Source organism: Podarcis bocagei, assembly GCF_964188305.1.
Source record: "Podarcis bocagei genome assembly, chromosome: 12".
NCBI lineage: Eukaryota > Metazoa > Chordata > Lepidosauria > Squamata > Lacertidae > Podarcis > Podarcis bocagei.
This window is the reverse complement of record NC_138137.1, coordinates 17,381,030-17,403,870: the sequence shown is the minus strand read 5'-3', so window position 1 is coordinate 17,403,870 and position 22,841 is coordinate 17,381,030. Positions and strand designations below refer to the sequence as shown.

At 44.7% G+C, this 22,841-nt stretch overlaps 1 long non-coding RNA gene across 2 annotated transcripts in view; it reads right to left on the bottom strand.

The window, feature by feature from the left end:
* LOC308570232 overlaps positions 1-22,841 on the bottom strand; it is a 106,685-nt gene that overhangs the window by 69,871 nt on the left and 13,973 nt on the right. Inside the window, exon 1 of one of the 2 annotated variants that reach the window (XR_014001015.1) lies at positions 6,384-6,540. The exons of the other annotated variant lie outside the window; for it this stretch is intronic. This is a non-coding gene — a long non-coding RNA (uncharacterized lncRNA). Of the gene's footprint in view, positions 1-6,383; positions 6,541-22,841 lie in introns of those variants that run through there. 2 annotated transcript variants of the gene reach the window in all.

The window sequence follows — 22,841 nt, the reverse complement described above, 5'->3', positions numbered from 1 at the left end:
GCCCCCTTTCTTCCTCTCTTTTATCTCTTTCTTCTTAGAGCATTTAGCTACTATACCAGACCGTAGTTCACAAATCAATTCCATTGTGATTATTTGTCTCTTTTATAGAGCCCAGGAACAATCCTTCAAGCAGTTGGCTCTATTTTAAGCCACGGGATCATAGGAAAGCTGCCTAGTGCTTTTTAAATGCACAAGCTTGCATTTAACGTTCACCACAGATTTGCCTCTCCACGAATTCCTAGCACACGTGGCACAAATCCAAATGGTACTTTTTTGGTATGCTGTATTGTACCAAATACAGGGGACGCGGGTGGCGCTGTGGGTTAAACCACAGAGCCTAGGACTTGCCGATCAGAAGGTCGGCGGTTCGAATCCCCGCGACGGGGTGAGCTCCCATTGCTCGGTCCCTGCTCCTGACAACCTAGCAGTTTGAAAGCACGCCAAAGTGCATGTTGATAAATAGGTACCGCTCCGGCGGGAAGGTAAACGGCATTTCCGTGCACTGCTGTGGTTCACCAGAAGCGGCTTAATCATGATGGCCACATGACCCGGAAGCTGTACGCCGGCTCCCTCGGCCAATAGAGCGAGATGAGTGCCGCAACCCCAGAGTCGGCCACGATTGGACCCAATGGTCAGGGGTCCCTTCACCTTTACCTTTTTATTGTACCAAATGCCACTTTCCTCCTCCTTGCTAAATATTCTGGCCAAGCAGGCACCATTTTTTCAGCACAATTATTGTGCATACCTCTTCCTTTGTTAGAAAAGCAATGCAAGTTGAGGCAAGTATTTGGGATTATATATACATTAACATTGAATATCAAGCTCTTGGCTCGATCTTAGCTGTGTTTTCCTTACACATTAGTTGAACAATTTATTATTTGCTTCTACAATTTCCAAGTTGCTCCATAGTCCAAGTTTAAAGCACTCCCCCCCTTTTTTCAGGGCCATATCCTGAAGTGAGCAAGGGCTGAGAGGCCAATAGAATTGTAGAATTGGAAGGGACCACAATGGTCATTCAGTCCAACCCCTGCAATGAAGGAATCTTTTGCCCAACATGGGGTTCAAACCCACGATCCTGAGATTAAGTGTTTTACGCTCTACCAATTGAGCTATCCCAGCATATATCTTGAGAACACCAAGTAAACAGGCAAAGGGTTCTTCAAATGCCTCCATGCTAGCAATGGGCAAATAATCCATTCAGTCTAGAACTGGGCTAAATTAATGATATCTATCTATGGGACGTGGGTGGTGCTGTGGGTTAAACCACAGAGCCTAGGACTTGCCGATCAGAAGGTCGGCGGTTGGAATCCCCGTGATGGGGTGAGCTCCCGTTGCTTGGTCCCTGTTCCTGCCAACCTAACACTTCGAAAGCACGTCAAAGTGCAAGTAGATAAAGAGGTACCGCTGTGGCGGGAAGGTAAACGGCGTTTCCGTGCGCTGCTCTGGTTCGCCAGAAGCGGCTTAGTCATGCTAGCCACATGACACAGAAGCTGTACACCGGCTCCCTTGGCCAATAAAGCGAGACAAGTGCCGCAACCCCAGAGTCAGCCACGACTGGACCTAATGGTCAGGGGTGCCTTTACCTTTAACTTTATCTATCTATATCTCAAAATAGCTCCCCCTCCCTGGCCCAATTTGAAAATTCAGAAACCGTGTCATACCAGCCTCCTCCTTACAACCTCCTCACACATACCACAAGCCTCCCAAACTCCAAAATGAAAGCCTGCCCCAAACACAAGGACCTGAGCCCCACTTTGAGTCCACATTTACAACTGGTCTGTCAGTTGAGTGATGAGAGGATGAATTAGCACTGGGAGGAACGCAGAGAGAAGAAATGGCATGGCGCATCTGCAGCAACGCAACTGGACGCCTTCATCTGCCCCAGCTGCAACAAAACAGGTCTCTCCTGCATTGGCTCCCTACAGCCACAGCAGGCGCTGCAACCTTCCAACACTCCCAAAGGCATCACTCCTCCATTGTCTCCTGAGACAGTCAGGGTTTTGACCCAGAGGTCCTGTACTGCTGCAGCAGAATTCATTCAATAAATAAACAGCAAGGCATCCTTCATAGGTACCCTTTTATCAGTGGTCTTGCCAGGTGCGCGGCCTGGGAGTCATTCTGGACTCACAGCTGTCCATGGAGGCGCAGGTCAATTCTGTGTCCAGGGCAGCTGTTTATCAGCTCCATCTGGTATGCAGGCTGAGACCCTATCTGCCTGCGGACTGTCTCGCCAGAGTGGTGCATGCTCTGGTTATCTCCCGCTTGGACTACTGCAATGCGCTGTATGTGGGGCTACCTTTGAAGGTGACCCAGAAACTACAAATAATCCAGAATGCAGCAGCTAGACTGGTGACTGGGAGCGGCCGCCGAGACCATATAACACCGGTCCGGAAAGACACTGGCTCCCAGGACGTTTCCGAGCACAATTCAAAGTGTCGGTGCTGACCTTTAAAGCCCTAAACGGCCTCGATCCAGTATATCTGAAGGAGCATCTCCACCCCCATTGTTCTGCCCGGACACTGAGGTCCAGTGCCAAGGGCCTTCTGGCGGTTCCCTCGCTGCGAGAAGCAAAGCTACAGGGAACCAGGCAGAGGGCCTTCTCGGTAGTGGCACCTGCCCTGTGGAACACCCTCCTACCAGATGTCAAAGAGAAAAACAACTACCAGACTTTTAGAAGACACCTGAAGGCAGCCCTGTTTAGGGAATCTTTTAATGTTTAATAGGTTATTGTATTTTAATATTCTGTTGGAAGCTGTCCAAAGTGGCTGGGGAAACCCACTCAGATGGGCAGGATATAAATTTATATATATATATATTATATATGTAAATATTATTATTATTATTATTATTATTATTATTATTATTATTTAAGGTAAGTGAAATCCTACCTTGGAGAAGCTGCATTTCCATGACACCACCATTCCTTAAGGTCAGGATTCCATCAAAGTCATTAAAACAGGGATGAGGAGCCTGTGTTCCTCCTTAGATATGTTGGACTACAATTCCCAGCATGCCTTCTCATTTTCCATGCTGGCTGAGGCTGGTGGGAGTTTGAGTCCAGCAACTTTTTAAGATAGCTCCAGGTCCCCTGTCTCTGCATTAAAGGCGCTCAGAAGGCCAACTATCTTGTCCGATTTCCAAAATATTTGCAATATCTGTGTACCATCTGGTGACTGCTCACATCATTAACCAAAGGTGCTTTATGAGAAATAGATATACGGCAACAGCAAATGGTTAGTAATTGAATTCAAAGGATTCACTGGCGGCTTTCCAGAGCTGCGCTAGCGGTAGTTAACCCTGCGGAAGCTCAGCAAAACCATCAATTAATCCATTAATGTTTGTTTGTTCGTTATATGAGTGCCCTGCCCTCCTGCCAAGATATTCAGAGCAGCAACATACATGAGATTTCCACTTTAGGGATTGTGTGTGATAGGAGACAGTGATCATCCAATGAGCTTTGCAAACAAATGGACTGCCCAGGCATAACTTGGAAGATTCTGTTATCCATCTAATTGTTAATCTGCTGTACAGCCCCGCCCCCAAAGCCACTTGCAGATCAATAAAAACAAGACAGTTCCTGCTTTCAGTCTAAAACAGTGATGGCCAAACTTGGCCCGCCAGCTGTTTTGGGACTACAACTCCCATCATCCCTAGCTAACAGGACCAGTGGTCAGGGATGATGGGAACTGTAGTCCCAAAACAGCTGGAGGGTCAAGTTTGGCCGTCACTGATCTAAAAGATGCAGCAAAGAAAGTAAATGTTTCAGGAGGGAGGAAATAAATGAATAAGAAATGGAGAACCAAAACTGACAGATCCATCCACCCTTGCCAGTTCTTACTTAATATTGTCACTTAGAATTACAGTGGTGCCCCGCAAGACGAATGCCTCGCAAGACGAAAAACTCGCTAGACGAAAGGGTTTTGCGGTTTTTGAGCTGCTTCGCAAGACGAATTTCCCTATGGGCTTGCTTCGCAAGACGAAAACGTCTTGCAAGTTTGTTTCCTTTTTCTTAACACCATTAATACAGTTGCGACTTGACTTCGAGGAGCAACTCATAGAATGCGGTGTGGTAGCCTTTTTTGAGGTTTTTGGTGATTTTTGAAGCTTTTCCAAAACTTTTCCGACACCGTGCTTCGCAAGACGAAAAATTCGCTAGACAAAAAAACTCACGGAACGAATTAATTTCGTCTTGCGAGGCACCACTGTATAGAATTGTAGAGTTGGAAGGGACTCTCAAGATCATCTAGTCCAACACTCTGCAATGCAGGAATATGCAGCTGTCCCATATGAGGATAAAATCTGCAGTCTTGGCGTTATCAGCACTACGCTCTAACCAAGTGAGCGACCTCTAACATTTACAATGTGGTTCTCCAGCCAAGTAATGTGTACCAAAATGCATATACTAATGAAGAGTATGCATATGAATGCATATATTTTAGGGGGGAAATAACAAAAAAAATATGTGTGTGTGTTATGATAAATTCACAGGGGCGATTCAGAGCTGCATTTGCTTCATTTCTTCTTCTTTTTTTTTTTTTAAAAAAGGTAGTTTTATTGCTAAAGCTGTATTACGATATTTGAGGCTTCATTTCCTCAAATGTAATCACAGTAAAATTTATTTTAACTCTGCATTGTGGCCACCGGTTTGAAGAGTTCTTTCCTGAACAAGTTGGCTATTATCCTTTTCTGAATGGCCAGTGCAACACACACACACACACACACACACACACACACTTCCAGTTAATTCAGTACAATGTGACCTCAGCAATTCTCAACATCAGGCTACTCGCATGAAGTTCTGAACTTTTACAATTCCTGGCAGCGACCCCCACAAATACTAGAACAACCAAGGCCCCATTTTACAGGACTGGAATTCCAAGAAGCCGTATAACTTCTAGGAATGTTGCTATATAACATTTTCATACTTTAGGGAAATCATAGCAATGAAATTATGCTCTCCACAAGGCCAAAGTTTTAAAAATGAGACAGTAACACTTTACAGAAGCCTATCAAAGAAAACGATGGACATATTTTATGCCATGGATAGGCAAACTAAGGCCCGGGGGCCGGATCCGTCCCAATCGCCTTATAAATCCGGCCTGCGGACGGTCTGGGAATCAGCCTGTTTTTACATGAGTAGAATGTATCCTTTTATTTAAAATGCATCTCTAGGTTATCCATTTCAATCAATACAACTCCATTCAAATCTCCCATCAAAATTATCTTTCCATTCTCGAATTCCCAAAGCTTCTCTTCCAATTTCCTGTAAAATTCGGATTTGTTATTATTTGTGGCATACACTCCTGGGTTATTTGTGGGGCATAGAAATTCATTCATTTTTTTCTTTTCAAAATATTGTCTGGCCCCCCACAACGTCTGAGGGACAGTGGACCAGCCCCCTGTTGAAAAAGTTTGCTAACCCCTGTTTTATGCCATTGGAGAGGGTGGGGGAGAAACCTAAACTGAATGAAGTTCAGTGGTGCCTCGCAAGACGAAATTAATTCGTTCCGCGAGTTTTTTTGTCTAGCGATTTTTTCGTCTTGCGAAGCACGGTGTCGGGAAAGTTTTGGAAAAGCTTCAAAAATCACCAAAGTCTTCAAAAACCTCAAAAAAGGCTACCACACTGCGTTCTATGAGTTGCTCCTCGAAGTCAAGTCGCAACTGTATTAACGGTGTTAAGAAAAAGGAAACAAACTTGCAAGATGTTTTCGTCTTGCGAAGCAAGCCCATAGGGAAATTCGTCTTGCGAAGCAGCTCAAAAAACACAAAACCCTTTCGTCTAGCGAGTTTTTCGTCTTGCGAGGCCTTCGTCTTGCGGGGCACCACTGTAGCCCAACCCACAGATCTTGTTATGCTTTTGAATCTTTCAGACTGTTTCACTGTGCTGTAGGCCACACGACTGTCTTTCTCTGAAGACCAAGACCAGAAAAATAAATGTTTCAAGCAGAGGCTACTAGGTTCAATTTCGAGAATCTCCAGTTAAATGGATAACTGTACCACCTACCATTGTGAATGGGCCAAGGGTTACTAGCATGGAGTCTACAAATGTTGTTGAACTACAACTCTTGCCATCCACAAGTACTGACATGCTGGCTGCGTATCCCTAGGCCTGATAACAAGAGATTGCACCCCCTACAACGCAATGCAACACAACACACACACATGCCTTCCTGGGTGCCACGATCCAGGTTTCAAGCAAGTATTCCTGGTTGAGAGAACCACAGCAGAAATTTTAAATCACAAAACATGCAGCAAAACACAGCATGGAAAATATAAGGCTGTTTGACCTTTAAAATTATACCTTGTGAGTTCCAAAACTTCCCTTTTCCCCAAAGCTTAGAAAAACTGCGCAAGTTTGGTTAAGTTAGAGATGGTCTACTTACAAACTCCTCAATTCACGTGCTTTATCCATGCAGCATTCAGAAAAAAACGCTGCTTAGGCAGTAAAACTAGGCTTAGCTTTAGTGGTCCCTCAATCACTGGTCTAGGAACTCATGAGTGGCTTCACCTGATGACTTCATCAGCTGGGCAACAATGGCTTGATTACCTAGTTCCTCCCAAGGTGAGTCAAGCCCTCCAGGACAGCTTACTCTATGGTATTAACCCCTTAATTAGACTTTAGCATGTTGGTTATGTGAGTATGGTTATCCCACGCTTTTCTCCTCCTCCCTGATGCTTCCCACAACTGAGTGAGTAGTAGATGTTTTATGATTTGTAGAGCTGGAAGGCAGAATGTGAGTGTGATGTGTAGTAAATCAGGTTGTGCCTTGATAAACGGGAGCACAAAGAGGAAAGGGATCCCAACTCTAGAGATGTTTCAAAATGTGCTGCTGTGTTTTTTGTTATTTTATTGCATTTGATTATACCTTTGCATGGCATTGTCGTCTTTCAGCTTCATAAGTAAAGGTAAAGGGATCCCTGACCATTAGGTCCAGTCGTGACCGACTCTGGGGTTGCGGCGCTCATCTCGCTTTATTGGCCGAGGGAGCTGGTGTACAGCTTCCGGGTCCGATCAGAAGGTCGGTGGTTCAAATCCCCGTGACGGGGTGAGCTCCCATTGCTCGGTCCCTGCTCCTGCCAACCTAGCAGTTCAAAAGCACGTCAAAGTGCAAGTAGATAAATAGGTACCGCTCCGGCAGGAAGGTAAACGGCGTTTCCATGTGCTGCTCTGGTTTGCCAGAAGCGGCTTAGTCATGCTGGCCACATGACCCGGAAGCTGTACGCTGGCTCCCCATAGTTTGTTATATATACCGTATTTGTTGTTTGATCACTTAGTGATGGTCTTTAGTATGAAGTGGTATCTAACTATATATGAGAGAGAGAGAGAGAGAGAGAGAGAGAGAGAGAGAGAGAGAGAGAGAGAGAGAGACTTATCCTCTATTAATTTGACTTATCAGTCGGTGGTGACTAGACGTGATGGTTGTGTACTTCCTCCAAGACTGGAAGTAGTATTCCTCTGGTTGCTAGAAACAGCAAGTTTCACCGTGGTCTTGCTTGTGGGTTTCCCATGGGCATCTTCTGAGAACAGGATGTGGACTAGATGAGCCTTACTTGATACAGCTGGGCTTTTCTTATGCTCTTAATCTTGCCCACAAATTTCTAAACAAAATGGTAGTGGGGAGGCAGTGGCAGGTTGAACTATTTGTGATTCTTTCAAGCAGATCTTATTAATAAAATCCATTACAGTCATACCTCGGGTTGAAGTAGCTTCGGGATGAATATTTTTGGGTTGCGCTCTGCGGCGACCCAGAAGTAACGGAGCGCATTGCTTCCAGGTTTTGCCACTCGTGCATGCGCAGACGCTCAAAATGACGGCATGCGCGGAAGCGGCGACATGCGCAGACGTGCAGTCACATCTTACATTTACTTCAGGATGCGAACTGGGCTCTGGAACGGATCCCGTTCGGATCCAGAGGTACCACTGTACTGTGCTCTTAGGTCCACCACTTTTTAAAGGTATTTAATAAAGCAGCATTAGATAGGGTTGCCAAAAAGTAAAAACCAGGACACCCCAAAAGTTGTTGAGCTTGCCTAAGATTCAGGACAAAACGCCACATTTCAGAAATTTTCCCCAGAGGTCAATTCCGCCTTTGGAATCCCAGTAATGTCCAGGAAAAATCTGTACATATGGCAACCCTACATTTGAACAGTTGGGCTGTGAGGGACAGACGAAGCAATGAATACCCTGAGGGGACTTGGAAAAGAGCAATTAATTCGGGAGTACATAGGATATGGGGAAAGGAACAATTCATTCTGCGGGAAATAACTAGGAGACAAGGTTGGGGGAGTGGGAAAAAGAGAAATTAATTTGAAGGTGGGGTTAGGGAATGAACAAACATTTATTGAGTACAGGTGAGAGGAAAAGAGCCATGAATTCAGAACAGTGTGTTTGTTTCTATGAAGGAGAGAAAACCTAGCAGCAGTGAATTGTTTTCATATGTGAAGGTTGGGGATGACTTTCATAATACTGCAAATATTGGCTAGAAAGTTGGTAGAGATCCCCCCCTCCCCCTTTCCATGTAAGAACAGAATTCAGGAAGACTCTCACACCTGAGGAAATTGATTGGTGGTGGGTTCATGACAGACTAAATGTTTTTTTCTGAGGGGTTGGCTAATTGGAGATTAGTGGATGGTGTTTTTGCATATCCTCAAGGGCAAACTTTTTTAAAAAACAAAAAACCCAATGAGTTTTCTATTCAGTTCTTTTCTTCTAGAAAATAGGTGTCGGTACAGTGTATTCCTGAGTACTCCCATGAAAAAACACTGATTTTATAACAATTCAAGGAGTGAACCCACTGGGAGCATCTTGTTGACCAAGGTGCCCTTCAGATCTGGAGCTGATAGTAAATATGGTACATTTGATTCAGCCATAACATACAGAGCACACAAATAACTGTTCCCATAACTTAATCTATTGCAGCCTCAGATTTACAGCCCATATCCTAAAGCTTGCTAGGAACCACTGCTTCAGTCCTAACCCTATTTACCTGGGAATAACCCTAATAGAACTCAATGCTTTGGATTGTACTGTAAACTGTAAAAATATTACTAGGAACTGTGCTGAGCTGAATTCAGTAGGATTAATACCAGTAAAATATCTTTAAGATTATAGCTGCAGGCTGCAATCCCAACCCCATTTATGTAGGAGGAAACCCCACTGAATTAAACCGGGCTTACTTCTGAGTAAGCAAGATTAGGATTGGGCTGTTGCACTCTTTTGCATTTGTCTAGTTTCTGTCTTGCCCTGTCTTTTAGCTTCCACCCTCAAAAAGTTTCATCACTTGCGATTCGGTTAAGCAAAACTTGGACAGGAACAGCTGGAGGAACACCTGTCGCAAGGCCTTTGATCTATTGAAATGCCATAACAGCTCCTAACGCTTGGGAAGTTTGCCTGGGGCAGGAAGCAGGCATGTAGGAAGCTTGATGCTGTCCAGCCGTTTCACTGTTTCTGTTGGTCCGCACTGTGTTGACATAGCAACTGCAATGGTAGGTAAATTTGTCATCCTGATGGGTCAAATGGAGCAGGGAGACTGGGCTCACTACACGTTCTACCACATTGCAGGGTCTGCAGGTGTCTCTCAATATCTTACCTAAAATAAAGCAGATAAAACTCTCACTCCTCAGGTTTCATCGCTGTATTTTCAACATTGTTGTTGCTATTATTATTATTATTATTATTATTATTATTATTATTATTACACCCCACCCATCTGGCTGAGTTTCCCCAGCCACTCTGGGCAGCTTCCAGCAAAATATAAAAACATGATGAAACGTCAAACGTTAAAAACTTCCCAATACAGGGATGCTTTCAGACGTCTCCTAAAAGCTGTGTAGTTCTTTATATTCTTGACATTTGATGGGAGGGTGTTGTAATGTAGCGTGGCCTACCATCAATATAGTTGGCAAGCATCTCATTTTTGCTTAATTTTTATGGCTTAATACATACACTCTCTAACACAGATGCCTACTGCCATTGCAAAGCTATGACTGGAAAATAACAGAATGGTTGTCCCTGGGCCCAGACTGTTTTTATTGCAAGTGTATGCAGCAACACAGGGACGCAGGTGGCACTGTGGTCTAAAACACTGAGCCTAGGGCTTGCCGATCAGAAGGTCACTGGTTCGAATCCCCACGACGAGGTGAGCTCCCATTGCTCTGTCCCAGCTCTTGCCAACCTAGCAGTTCGAAAGCACATTAAAGTGCAAGTAGATAAATAGGTACCGCTCCAGCGGGAAGGTAAACAGTGTTTCTGTGCGCTGCTCTGGTTCGCCAGAAGTGGCTTAGTCATGCTGGCCACATGACCCGGAAGCTGTCTGCGGACAAACACCGGCTCCCTCGGCCTATAGAGCAAGATGAGCGCCGCAACCCCAGAGTCGTCCGTGACTGGACCTAACGGTAAGGGGTACCTTTATCTTTATGTAGCAACATGTCCTTAGTGCTTCAATAGTGCATTTGAAGCAGATTCATACTGAACTGCCCACCCATCATCCTACTTTAACAATTGCTGTTCTGTGCTTTCCCAGTGCTCCTGCATTGTTGCATTCACATCCCATCCATTCCCTTGTCTATGTTTCTGTCATCCCCAACACCATCAAAAGCACAAATCATAAGGAATGCAGAATAAAAACAACCTAGGGAGCAGGGTCCCTCTTATTTAGGGCTGCCATACTTCTGGGATTTCCCAGAAGTATCCGGGATTCATCTGTCAAAAATAGGCCGGAATTTCTGAAAAGCGGTAAGAAAATGTCCGGGAAAACTTGGGTGTATGGCAACCCATGTCTGAAGAGTTGGTTTTTTGGTGAGTTTCCTTATATGTGGAGTTTTTGCAAAATCTTTGGCCCCAAAAGAAAAGGGAAAAAAGCTTGACAACTTTTGTGTCTGGATTCTCACTTTTTGAAAGCTGGACCATAAAGAAGGCTGATCGCCGAAGAATTGATGCTTTTGAATTATGGTGCTGGAGGAGACTCTTGAGAGTCCCGTGGACTGCAAGAAGATCAAACCTCTCCATTCTTAAGGAAATCAGCTGAGGCTCCAATACTTTGGCCACCTCATGAGAAGAGAGAACTCCCTGGAAAAGACCCTGATGTTGGGAAAGATGGAGGGCACAAGGAGAAGGGGACGGCAGAGGACGAGATGGTTGGACAGTGTTCTTGAAGCTACCAGCATGAATTTGACCAAGCTGCGGGAGGCAGTGGAAGACAGGAGTGCCTGGCGTGCTCCGGTCCATGGGGTCACAAAGAGTCGGACATGACTAAACAACTAAACAACAACACAACACTCTTAATGTAAATTGTCTCCAAACCAAAAGCCAGGCATGGCACCAGGTTTTTCTACAATCTTAGCATCACTATTGCTGGATTCCAACACAGCGTTATGAGTCCTGAGCCCCCCTTGTGATCAAGGATGTATTGACAAGCTCAGACTGATGAGGAGGAAGCAGAAGGGAGCTGAATCGTGGGAACTGGGAGTGGAGGACGGATGTTCTCTCTTTTCCACTCCTTTTGCAGAGTGAAAAGCTTCATTGAGAGCTGAGTGGGGCATTGACCACTGCAGGGGATGGCTGAGCTAAAGGGGTGATCAGCAGTCTTACTCTCCCATAAGCGCCATGGATCTGGGCCCATAATCCTGTTGTTGGAATACTGCCGGGGAGACGGGGGCATTTGGCTGGCCCCCAGCTTGCTCCAGCTGCCGGCGACAGCTGGACAATCTCCAGTACAGCATCAATCAGTCAGCGACTCGGGCCTCAGTAGCCTTCTGAAGCTACCAAGCACGCTAATTAGCAGAGTGAATAAATCTCCACAACAGAAGTGGCCGACAGAGATGTGTGTAAGCATATTTACAAGCTTTTATTCAGCATAGTTCAGGAACAAAGGGGGAAAAACATGTCTGCTTCCCTTCGTGTCCAGCAAAATAGCAGTAACACAAAAGCTATATACAAAATGGAAGTTCCCAGCAGACTGTGCTGGAAATGTAAACAGGCATGTGACACACAACAGTCCTGCCTGTCCCTTTTAAGGTGGAACAGAACTATATCCTAACAAGCAGAGGCTGAACCGCAGTCGGAAGGGAAGGGCTCATCTTGGTCGCCAAGGGCCAGAAGGTGTCTTCATCGACTCTCCCACCCAGATTGAATGTGGGTTTACAAACTCAACATTCTCACAAGGCAAAAGAACCTCATCTTAAAAAGCTTGGCATGAAGGGCATGGGAACATATTAGGACATATTTGTCGCTTCTGTTCAGTTCTGAAATTCTTGCCCGCCTCATGAACTCTTGACTCCTCCTGCTATGCCTACTACTGAGCTCGTGCCATTACTTGCCTGAATAAAAATCTGTGTCTTACACGCAGGTAAGAGTCGTTGTGTTTTGGGAGGGAGCCAGGACAGACAGCGTACGATGGGCAGGAATACAGCATCTCATACCCGATTCAATAACTTGTCCTCATGCATAACAAATCTATCTGCATTCACGTTCCTAGCAGATTTATCAAAATTGGACGCAGTAATAAAACTTCGAAACTGTAAAGTAGACTCGGGTTAATAAAAAGTTAAAAATGAAGCAGCTTGTAACAATGAGTGACTTGGTATTTCCTGGGAAAAAATTGGATGCAAAGGCAAGATGAAGAACAGGTGGAAATTTCCATATATATTATGAATAAACAACAGCATAGTAGGGAGAACATAATCTTTGACACTAACTATTGGGCAGGGTGGCAAGGGAGGATGGGAGTTCGAGTTGATTTCCCATCCCTCGCTCAGAGAAACACCAGGCAGTCAGGGAGCTAGACAAACTTTATTATCTGTCTTAGGAAACTCGTGAATCCACCTAGATACCACTCAATCCAGTTGCACCTAGTGACTCAACAATAGAATGATGCTATTGTTAATTATTTGATTTTATATCTCATCCTTCCTTTCACACACACTTCCTACACACTCGTCTTCCTGAACAAGAGTTTGGCAAAAGGTCTGCTCCAAGCTGCCAGTTTTTATAATGAGTTTTGTAAAAGCTTGCCTAAGTGTGTCAGTTTGGCCATATGGTGGCCATCTTTGGTTTCCTAGTGGAGCTCCTGCACCTTTAATGTAAGGGAGATGGATCTCTCTGCTGGTCTTCAGGAAAGGCCTTGTTCCGCTTGCCTTGACCCACCCTCCAGCCCTCAGAGCCCTTGGAGCTTTCAGAAGGAAGTTGCTATCACGGCCATTATGTGAATGTGTCTTGTGATGATCTGAGTGGAAGACTATGAGTCATCAGGGTGGGGAGGGTTGGTGGCTGTGAATTCAGTGGTGCTTAGTTTGCTTTTGGCCGTTAGTTTGTGAATGTTGCTAATATTGTTTTGTGCATTATGAGCGCTCTAACACTTTGTTAATTTTATAATACAACTTTTCTTGTGGCTGTACTGTTTGATCTATTTTTTAAAAGTTGTTTGGTTAAGAATGTTTTATAGAAGGCGGTTTTATGGATGATTTGAGAGTTATTTTCTGCAATTCATGTTGCAAGTGTGATGTTCTACTATGTGGTTATTTGCTGTATGTAAGCCACTTTGTGACTCACATGAGGCACAGAAATAGAGGGTTACCTTGGTAGTTGAACGGCTTGGCTCCCGAACAAATCGGCTTGCAAGCGCCTCAAAGTGTTCCAGTTTGCGAATGTTTTTCAGAAGTCGAACGTCCGACATGGCTTCCATGGTTTCTGATTGAGTCCAGGAAGCTCCTGCAGCCAACCAGAAGCCGCGCCTTGGTTTTCCAACCGTTTCGGGAGTCGAACAGATTCCCGGAATGGATTAAATTCAAGAACCAAGGTACCACTGTATAATAAACGAATGAAATGAAATCAGTGCATACATTATGGCTCAGCATAGAGATGCAGAGGTGGTGAAAGCTGCACATGTTGAAATTTCTGCCTGTCGTGCCGGCGTTAAAGGCCCAAGTGCCCTAGCTCTTTTTAAAAAAATAATAATTCAAAATTACAAAACAGTGTTCAGTAGCAAAACAGCTCTTCAGGAGACTTCCTTCCAGATTGATTGGAAGTGGCAGAGAGAACCCATGTGCGCTTTTCCTATTTATTCTATTTAAATAACCATTAGTTCCTCCCGCCCTCCCGCTAGACATTAATTAAGCGCTAATGTCTGGTTCTATTCAAGCTGGAATCCCTCAGGCTTTTTCTAAAAAAAACAACAACAACACTGTTTACTTTTAAGGACACAGATCATGACTAACTTTGTGGGAAACACAAGTATACAAAAACTTACCGGACTGACCAAAGTCCCACCTTCCTGATGCCACTGATAAGGTGTTCCTTCTAATCTTTCACCTGACAAGAAGATTTTCATCCAGGCTGTGGAGCCCCAAGAAGGTTGAGAACTTAGCAGAAGAATTCTTTTTCCCCCCTGGGTCTCATTAGCATTGCCTACCAAGGGTCCCTTCATAATTAGTGGTGAAGGTGACCACCTGGAATCAATTCACAGAGGCAGCCAAGTGTGGTATTTTCCAATTTCCGAATCCCCAGGCAGGCATCTGCCACCATTATTCCAGCATCCTCTTGAGCCTGCTATCAACACTGTGTTTTGTAATGTCCTGTGTAGTATCTTTTCTCTTGGGCGCCATCATTGTCCTTCTGAAGATGTGCTTTACTAACAAGGTGCAAAGTGGTGGATAATGAATGTGCAAGATTATTAAACGTGGGACTCGGAATATGTGATTAAATACACCCAAAATGCAAATAGCGACCAAATGCACAGCAAGAATGTGTTGATGTGCTTCTTCCCAAGGGCTGGCATGAATAAATGAAGAGCAGTGGGGGAATCATGAAATCTGGTAGACACTTTCCTTTTCTTTCAAGGATGCATGTAAATACTCACTTGCTTCAGGACTGAGTTTGAGTAACAAGACTGAAAGTGATAATAATAATAATAATAATAATAATAATAATAATAATAATAATAATTTATTTATACCCCACCCATCTGGCTGGGTTTCCCAGCCACTCTGGGCGGCTTCCAACAGAATATTGAAAACACGATAAAACATCAAACATTAAACTTTCCTAAACAGGGCTGCCTTCAGATGTCTTCTAAAAGTCAGGTACAGTGGTACCTCGGGTTACAAATGCTTCAGGTTACATACGCTTCAGGTTACAGATTCTGCTAAACCAGAAATAGTACCTCGGGTCAAGAACTTTGCTTCAGGGTGAGAACAAAAATCATGCTCCGGTGGCGCGGCGGAAGCAGGAGGCCCCATTAGCTAAAGTGGTGCTTCAGGTTAAGCACAGTTTCAGGTTTATTACGGACCTCCGGAACGAATTAAGTACTTAACCCGAGGTACCATTGTAGTTGTTTATTTCCTGGTTGGGAGGGCGTTCCACAGGGCGGGTGCCACTACTGAGAAGGCCCTCTGCCTGGTTCCCTGTCACCTCACTTCTCGCAGTGAGGGAACCGCCAGAAGGCCATCGGAGCTGGACCACAGTGTCCAGGCTGAACGATGGGGGTGGAGACGCTCCTTCAGGTATACTGGGCTGAAGCCATTTAGGGCTTTAAAGGTGAGTACCAGCACTTTGAATTGTGCTTGGAAACGTGGGAATATGGGGAAGGCACAGTGCCAATCTCTGCACCCTCTCCTGTAATGTGATTGGGCAAATTGCATGTTTTAGTATAATTATTAATTTCTGTATCTCCCACCATCTGAAGATCACAGAGCAGTTAACAATATAAAAACACAAAAATACATACCATAATAAGAAATGAAAACAATACCCCCCCAGTTCAAAAGGACATAGATAGTTTAATAAGCCAAAAGCATGGGAGAAGTGGAATGTTTCTTCTGTCTAGCACAAAATATTTTAGACACGAGAAACTATAACTATCCTGTCCAGTTTGGCCCTTAAAGAGAGACCAAGTATGTGAAAGAAAGAGATTTGATGGCAGACTTATTTCTTGTTTATGGTCAATTGTTATGATAATAGAATATTTTATTAGGTAGACCAGCCTTTCTCAAGCTTGGGTCTCCAGATGTTCTTGAACTACAACTCCCATCATCCCTGACCACAGGCCATGGCGTGGAATGATGGGAGCTGTAGTCCAACAACATTTAGGGACACAAGGTTGAGGAAGGCTGAGATACAGATGATGTGCAGTTGTTTGCATGTCAAGGTCCCCAGGGTCACCCCAATAACTCACACATCACACAGAATTTTTGTTTAAGATTTTTGGCATAATTTTGGCCACAACTTTATTAAAATACAAAAATGTGAGCGGTTGCTTAGGCATTGGTTGCAACTATCTGCCCCCACCATGGGGGACAGACTGACATTCCGCATGATGCGAAAGTCAGAATAGGGGAATACACTTGGGGGTAGCGTCGGAGCAGGGAACCTGCCCTCAGCCCTCCCCAAATGCAACCAGGAGCTCATTGCTATGGCCCAAGCCCCCTTGACAGAGTGGACAAGCAATAGTTAGCCCCCAATTCCTTTAACGGAATCCCTTGCAGCAGCAGCATTAGAGGGGCAGGCACAGCCAATCCATGCCCTCAACCAACCAAACCATAAACCAATGCCTAACCGTGAACCTTACAAGTTGTGACAATTTGCTACGCAGTAAGCAAAAACCAAATGGCCCCAGCCAATCAGCCAGATGGACAAAATTCCTACCAGGCCCCTGCCCCAAGAGCAGACGACCCCATGACAGGCATAGCAAGGTCAAAGCGAACAACCCTATTCTAGGGAGGGAGGGAGGGGCAATCCGATGCACAGGCGAAAAGAGGAAGCCCTAGCCTCGTGCAAGAAGTTTTAGCATTTATGGCTGTCAATCAACAAATGGCAACATTAACTTCATCCCAACAACAAGGGAAGCCCCAATTGCATCAGTGGCTAACGGTCAATTAGCCCGCCCCCAACTTTGGAGTGTCCTGGCGGCCCCCACCGCAATACGTGCTCTCCATGAAGGAGAACACGCTTTCACGTAAAATGTTCCAGAAAGGGCTTCAGACTGTGTACATACCATACAATTAAAGCACTCTCCCCAAAGAATTATGGGAACTGAAGTTAATACCTCACGGAGCCACAATTCCCGGCACTCTTAACAAACTCCCAGGATTCATCTTGGTGCAAGCTTTATATGTAATTTAAATGTATGGTGTGTAAGCAGCCACATAGTGACGGCTTAGAAAAGGCATGTATGCGGTCGATGGAAACATGACAGCTTTTAGCGTACAGTAATCAAGGCTTCATCACATCATAATATGTAGAGAAAGAGCATATGACAGCCACATGATCCAAAAAACAAATCCACTAGGATTCGTGGAGATAAAATGCATACCAGATGAATTCACAAAGGATCGCATTAATAAAAATAAAAATAAAAAGTTGTGCAAATGTTTGCATTGTGATCTCAGCTATCAAATAAAAATCAGCCTAATGTGCTAATTTAATTACTTTGTTGTTCTTGCCGCTTTCCAACCGAGCGGTAATAGTACATGTTTGCAGCATTACATTCTGCACAGGACATTTGGCATGCGGATGAGCTGAGCAGTTTTTGCTTGTAAAATTTGTCGCCTCTTATTTTCTGAGACATCAGTTTTCAGTGCTGGATTTGGGGCCAATAAGCGCCCATAAAACCATGTACCAGTTATTACAGCGGCCGCTTGCCTGTCCCTGAAGTTAGGTCATGCACCACCGAAAGAGAGGTGAAATAGACTCGGAGTCAAGTGTGAATTTCATTCTCTTTATTCAGCTCATAGTAGCAATGAATGAAACTTTCCCCAAAAGGTCTAGCTATACATACATTATTTATACAATGGGCCCCACGTGATTGGCTAATTCTGGGCTGCTCCTGTAGGCCAATCAGGTTGCATATTCACCTCCTCCAGAAGCCTGGTTGGCTGCTCCTGCAGGCCAATCAGGTTGCTGGTTCACTTCATCCAGGAGCCTGATTGGCTGCTCCTGAGGGCCAATCATGTTGCTGATTCACTTCCACTTGGAGCTGGATTGAGTGGCTCCTGCGGACCAATCAGACTGCTGCATTCTGGACCCTATTGATCTAGGATTCAGCTCAGTACATAACAACAGGACACAAAAGGGCAAATGTTTGCAATGAAATTTGTATGTGTTTCCAATTGTATAAAGGTAAAGGTAAAGGTACCCCTGCCCGTATGGGCCAGTCGTGTCCGACTCTAGGGTTGTGCGCCCATCTCACTTAAGAGGCCGGGGGCCAGCGCTGTCCAGAGACACTTCCGGGTCACGTGGCCAGTGTGACAAAGCCGCATTTGGCGAGCCAGCGCAGCACACGGAAACGCCGTTTACCTTCCCGCCAGTAAGCGGTCCCTATTTATCTACTTGCACCCGGAGGTGCTTTCGAACTGCTAGGTTGGCAGGCGCTGGGACCGAGCAACGGGAGTGCACCCCGCCGTGGGGATTCGAACCGCCGACCTTTCGATCGGCAAGCCCTAGGCGCTGAGGCTTTTACCCACAGCATATGTATATGTATATACATATGCTGTATATGTATATGTATATATATATACATATATACATATACATATGCATATATACATATAGCATATGTATATGTATATGTATATGTATATGTATATGTATATGTATATGTATGCATAGCTGCAAACGTAGAGAAAACCACTGAGATACCCTAGGCACCCCAACAAGCCTTACATTTCAACATGCGAGTCCAGTATCGTAGAACTCAAAAATATATCAAAACTTCAAAATGCTAACATATTTAGAAAATACAAAAGGCAAGACTAAGCCTTCCAATTAAGCAAACTGCCTGCAGAAAAGCCTTGAACAAATTACAATGCTGCTACAGCTTAGCACTGATTTTCATTGAAAGAACAGACATCAGAGAAAAAGTGGGGGCGGGGAAGCAAAGCCTAGCATTTGTTATGCCAAAAGGCACCTCTCACCCCCCCCAGCCTCACTGCTGCTGCAAACTTCAGTGAACTATTAGTATTTTTTAAGTAATTAGCAGAGGCATTAGCAGTGCTCCTCATCCTCCACTCTGAGCACAATCGCACTGCAGACTCCCGTTCCTTCCATCACAATCTGCAGTTGTGTAGGGGGCGGGGAGGGCATGTTCTGATGAACAGCTGACTTGCAGAACCGGTGGGGGGGGTTAATTAAATTAGGGTTTCAATCTATGAGCTTGATTTTTTTGTTTTTGTTTTTGTAAGCAGATTTTTTAAACGGAAAAGTAAAGAAACTATTTTCAATGTGCATACAGAAATCTATTAAATAATTGCATAAATATAAATGAGCGCACCTCTGTTTTATCAGAATGCATTTTAATGGAAGATACTTCCATTTCAATAAACACAGTAAATAACGCCCCTGTATGCATTCGCCTACATATTGTGGATGGGGGTGGAGGCGCTCCTTCAGGTATACTGGACCAAGGCCATTTAGGGGTTTAAAAGTCAGCACCAACACTTTGAATTGTGCTCGGAAACGTACTGGGAGCCAATGCAGGTCTTTCGGGACGGTGTTATGTGGTCTTGACGGCCACTCCCAGTCACCAGTCTAGCTGCCGCATTCTGGATTAGTTGTAGTTTCTGGGTCACCTTCAAAGGTAGCTCCACTTAGAGCACTCTGCAGCAGTCCAAGCGGGAGATATAACTACAGCATGCACCATTCTGGCGAGGCAGTCTTTATTCAAAACAGTATACAATGCAGCAAGCCTTCTAGACAGAACTGGCCCCCATAAAACAGTTGTCGGGACTGAAGGGCTCCTCCCTCTGTCTCTTCCTCAACAGGATGCTTCCCAAGCAGCCTTAAACTACACCAGGGAGGGGCCACCTGTGCTCTTTGTTCTGCTACATGCAAAGCTCTTTGTAGCCTGGGAGACAAGGGAAGAGGGGGGAGCTTAATACAGTAGGAAAAGCAAGCTCCTAGGATGCTTCTGTAGCCTCTGGCCTCTCCTCCTCTTCACCCTCTGCTAAAGCTGAACTGCTTTCTGCACCTGGCTCTTCTTGCTCTCTAGAGCCTGTTGCTTCTTCAGCATCCAACCATTTCTCTCCTTCCCGCCCCTCACACCCTCTGACCTGCCCTCAGTGTCCTACCACCAATCCCCGAGCTTTGAGCCTTCCTCCTCGGCGGGCTGAACTTCCTCCTGTGGGGGGAGCGACTTCCCTAGGGAGTTTGCCAGCTGGTACCTCCAACCATCCTTGTCATCCATACCCTGACAACATGATGTTATCTCCCCTAGAACTCTGCAGAGTTACTGTAGACCTCCTAAGCCAGAGATGGCCAAACTCGGCCCTCCAGTTGTTTTGGGACTACAACTCCCATCATCCCTAGCTAACAGGACCAGTGGTCAGGGATGATGGGAATTGTAGTCCCAAAACAGCTGGAGGACCAAGTTTGGTCATCACTGTCCTAAGCCAATGTATGATTCCATGTATTGAAGAGACAGCAGGGCTGCTCCACCGGCCACAGCTTTGATGTCACATGGCTTCCCCAGCCTGACCCCTGTTTCCAAGCATCAGTCATAGATGCCTGCAAAAGGCATCTATGCCAAAGAAGCGGACACGGAGCAATGGATTCAAACTACAAGAAAGAAGATTCCACCTAAACATTAGGAAGAACTTCCTGACAGTAAGAGCTGTTCGACAGTGGAATTTGCTGCCAAGGAGTGTGGTGGAGTCTCCTTCTTTGGAGGTCTTTAAGCAGAGGCTTGACAACCATATGTCAGGAGTGGTCTGATGGTGTTTCCTGCTTGGCAGGGGGTTGGACTTGATGGCCCTTGTGGTCTCTTCCAACTCTATGATTCTATGAAAAGGAAGGCCTCTACATGTAAACCTCTAGGGGTTCAGGAACTCTGTACAGTTCTAGTCCCGTGAAAGTTTTTCCTCATTTCATATTTCTTGCTCATACTTCTGCTATGCAAAAGCTCATTTTCTTTTTACTTTATGATGGGGTGGGGGAGAGAGATACTGAAAGAGAAAGTCAGGGGTTTTTTTGGGCTACATCCTCATATTATTTTTTCTTCAGAAATATAAAATCCTGGATATTGCCTTACGTTCCCCTGTGCATGGGAAGTTCAGTGTGCATAGCTCTGCATTTCATTACTGTGACGCTGAAATAATGAGATCTTATTGCCTATTGGGAAAAGGTAACTAAATTTTTGCTCTAGGCCACTTTTCACCCCCTCATGCCCTCTGAGAAGCACTTGAGATTAAGCACAGTTTTGCATAGTTTAAATGGATTACTATTGGGGGCTGGGAGAGAGAGAGAGCGAGAAAACTCAGAAACTGAGCATTCCGTTTTCTCTCTGCATTCGACTTATTTTTCCCTATTTATCTGGGCCATCTGCTAATGTGCCTTGGGCTAAATTGCCTTTTAGTTTAAAAATGTCTGATGCCAGTGTATCCGTTTCACTACAATCATCAGAATTATAATGAAGGCAGATGGAATCTGTGCCCTCATGTCTGCTGGGCGACAGGGTGCTCATAAACATGTCTGCTACACCCCCCCCTTGCTTTTGTCAGGTGTTCCATGTCACTATCACTTCAGAGCCTGGACCAAACTCTGGCTGGATCTACACTGATCTGGAAAACGCTATAAGAATACGCCATAAAAAAGCTCTCAGTGCAATTTCGCATTGGCAACAGATTGCTGCTCTACAGCACCCTCTGGTGTCCCATTTTTATAACACGTTTTTATTGTTATAACTCACCAGTATAGAGGAATCTTCTGTCACTCTCACTCGTAGCATTAGGGAACATAAAGGATCACAAGACGCGACACATGTCCTTGAAATGTTTTTGCCACTGTCCCCTTTTCATCCAAAATAAAAAGCTTGCCAAAGTTTATTTGTTCATGAAAAAAAAAAAAAACACCCCTCCCTTCTCACTCAGCGCTGGTTCAAAGTGCACCTGTTTCATAGCCACACACACACAACCCCCCTCCCCCAACACACATTGGGTGGTTTAAGATATGTGTATTATATCAGCTGTATGGAGCTCATAACTCGCTGCCTTTTGCCCATGGGAAGACATGTGTTTTGAAAGATAAAGCATGAAGAGGCCCTCCTGGCTATTGGCCTAGTATCCTAACCACATAGTGCATTGTGTACTTATTACACTTGTCTACTGGGAATTCTATTTTTATTAGTGGGAATAGCTGCAACTTAACTCCAAGGGCTAGGGTGGGGAAATCACCTAGCAAACTCAATTCTAAAAGCCTGGGAGTTTTGTTTTGTTTTTTTAAAAAAGCAACACTAATCTTGGCAACTATTACTTTCAAAAGGGTTGCTCTGGTTTGCTATGGGTCATTTGGGAAATGTAAGGAAATGAATCACGGCAAACAGCTGGGTTTTAAAATAATAATTAAAAAAAAACTACTGGCAAATGTCCATCATATGCCAGTAAAAGTGCTGCAAAATCAGCAAGTACAACCCATTACTTATTGCGGATTTGCTGATATTTAAAATCTGGCTTTGTTTCTACTTTACTGGGCTCAGGGAGCACGTACTGTATGTTATATATAATTTATATATTTCATTGACGGGAAAAGCAAATGGACCAGTTTGCCAGTAAACACAAAGCTGTTCAGTCCTATACACACACTTATGGGGAGCAGGCCCCACTGATTTTAGTACAGAACTTACTTCTGAGTACAAACGCATAGAACTGCACTGTAATAGATCCTAATTGAATTGGGTGCTGGCAGTGACCAGATAGGATTTCATGAAACGTTCCTTTGTTTGTTTGTTTTTCCTTTTGTAATTAATACGGGAAACCTGGTAATAAAGATTTGGCAGATCTCGATCTACTGCAACACCGATTGCACAAACAGACTCCTTCATACAAACATTCAACAGGAGCTTTCATGAATTCAGTGA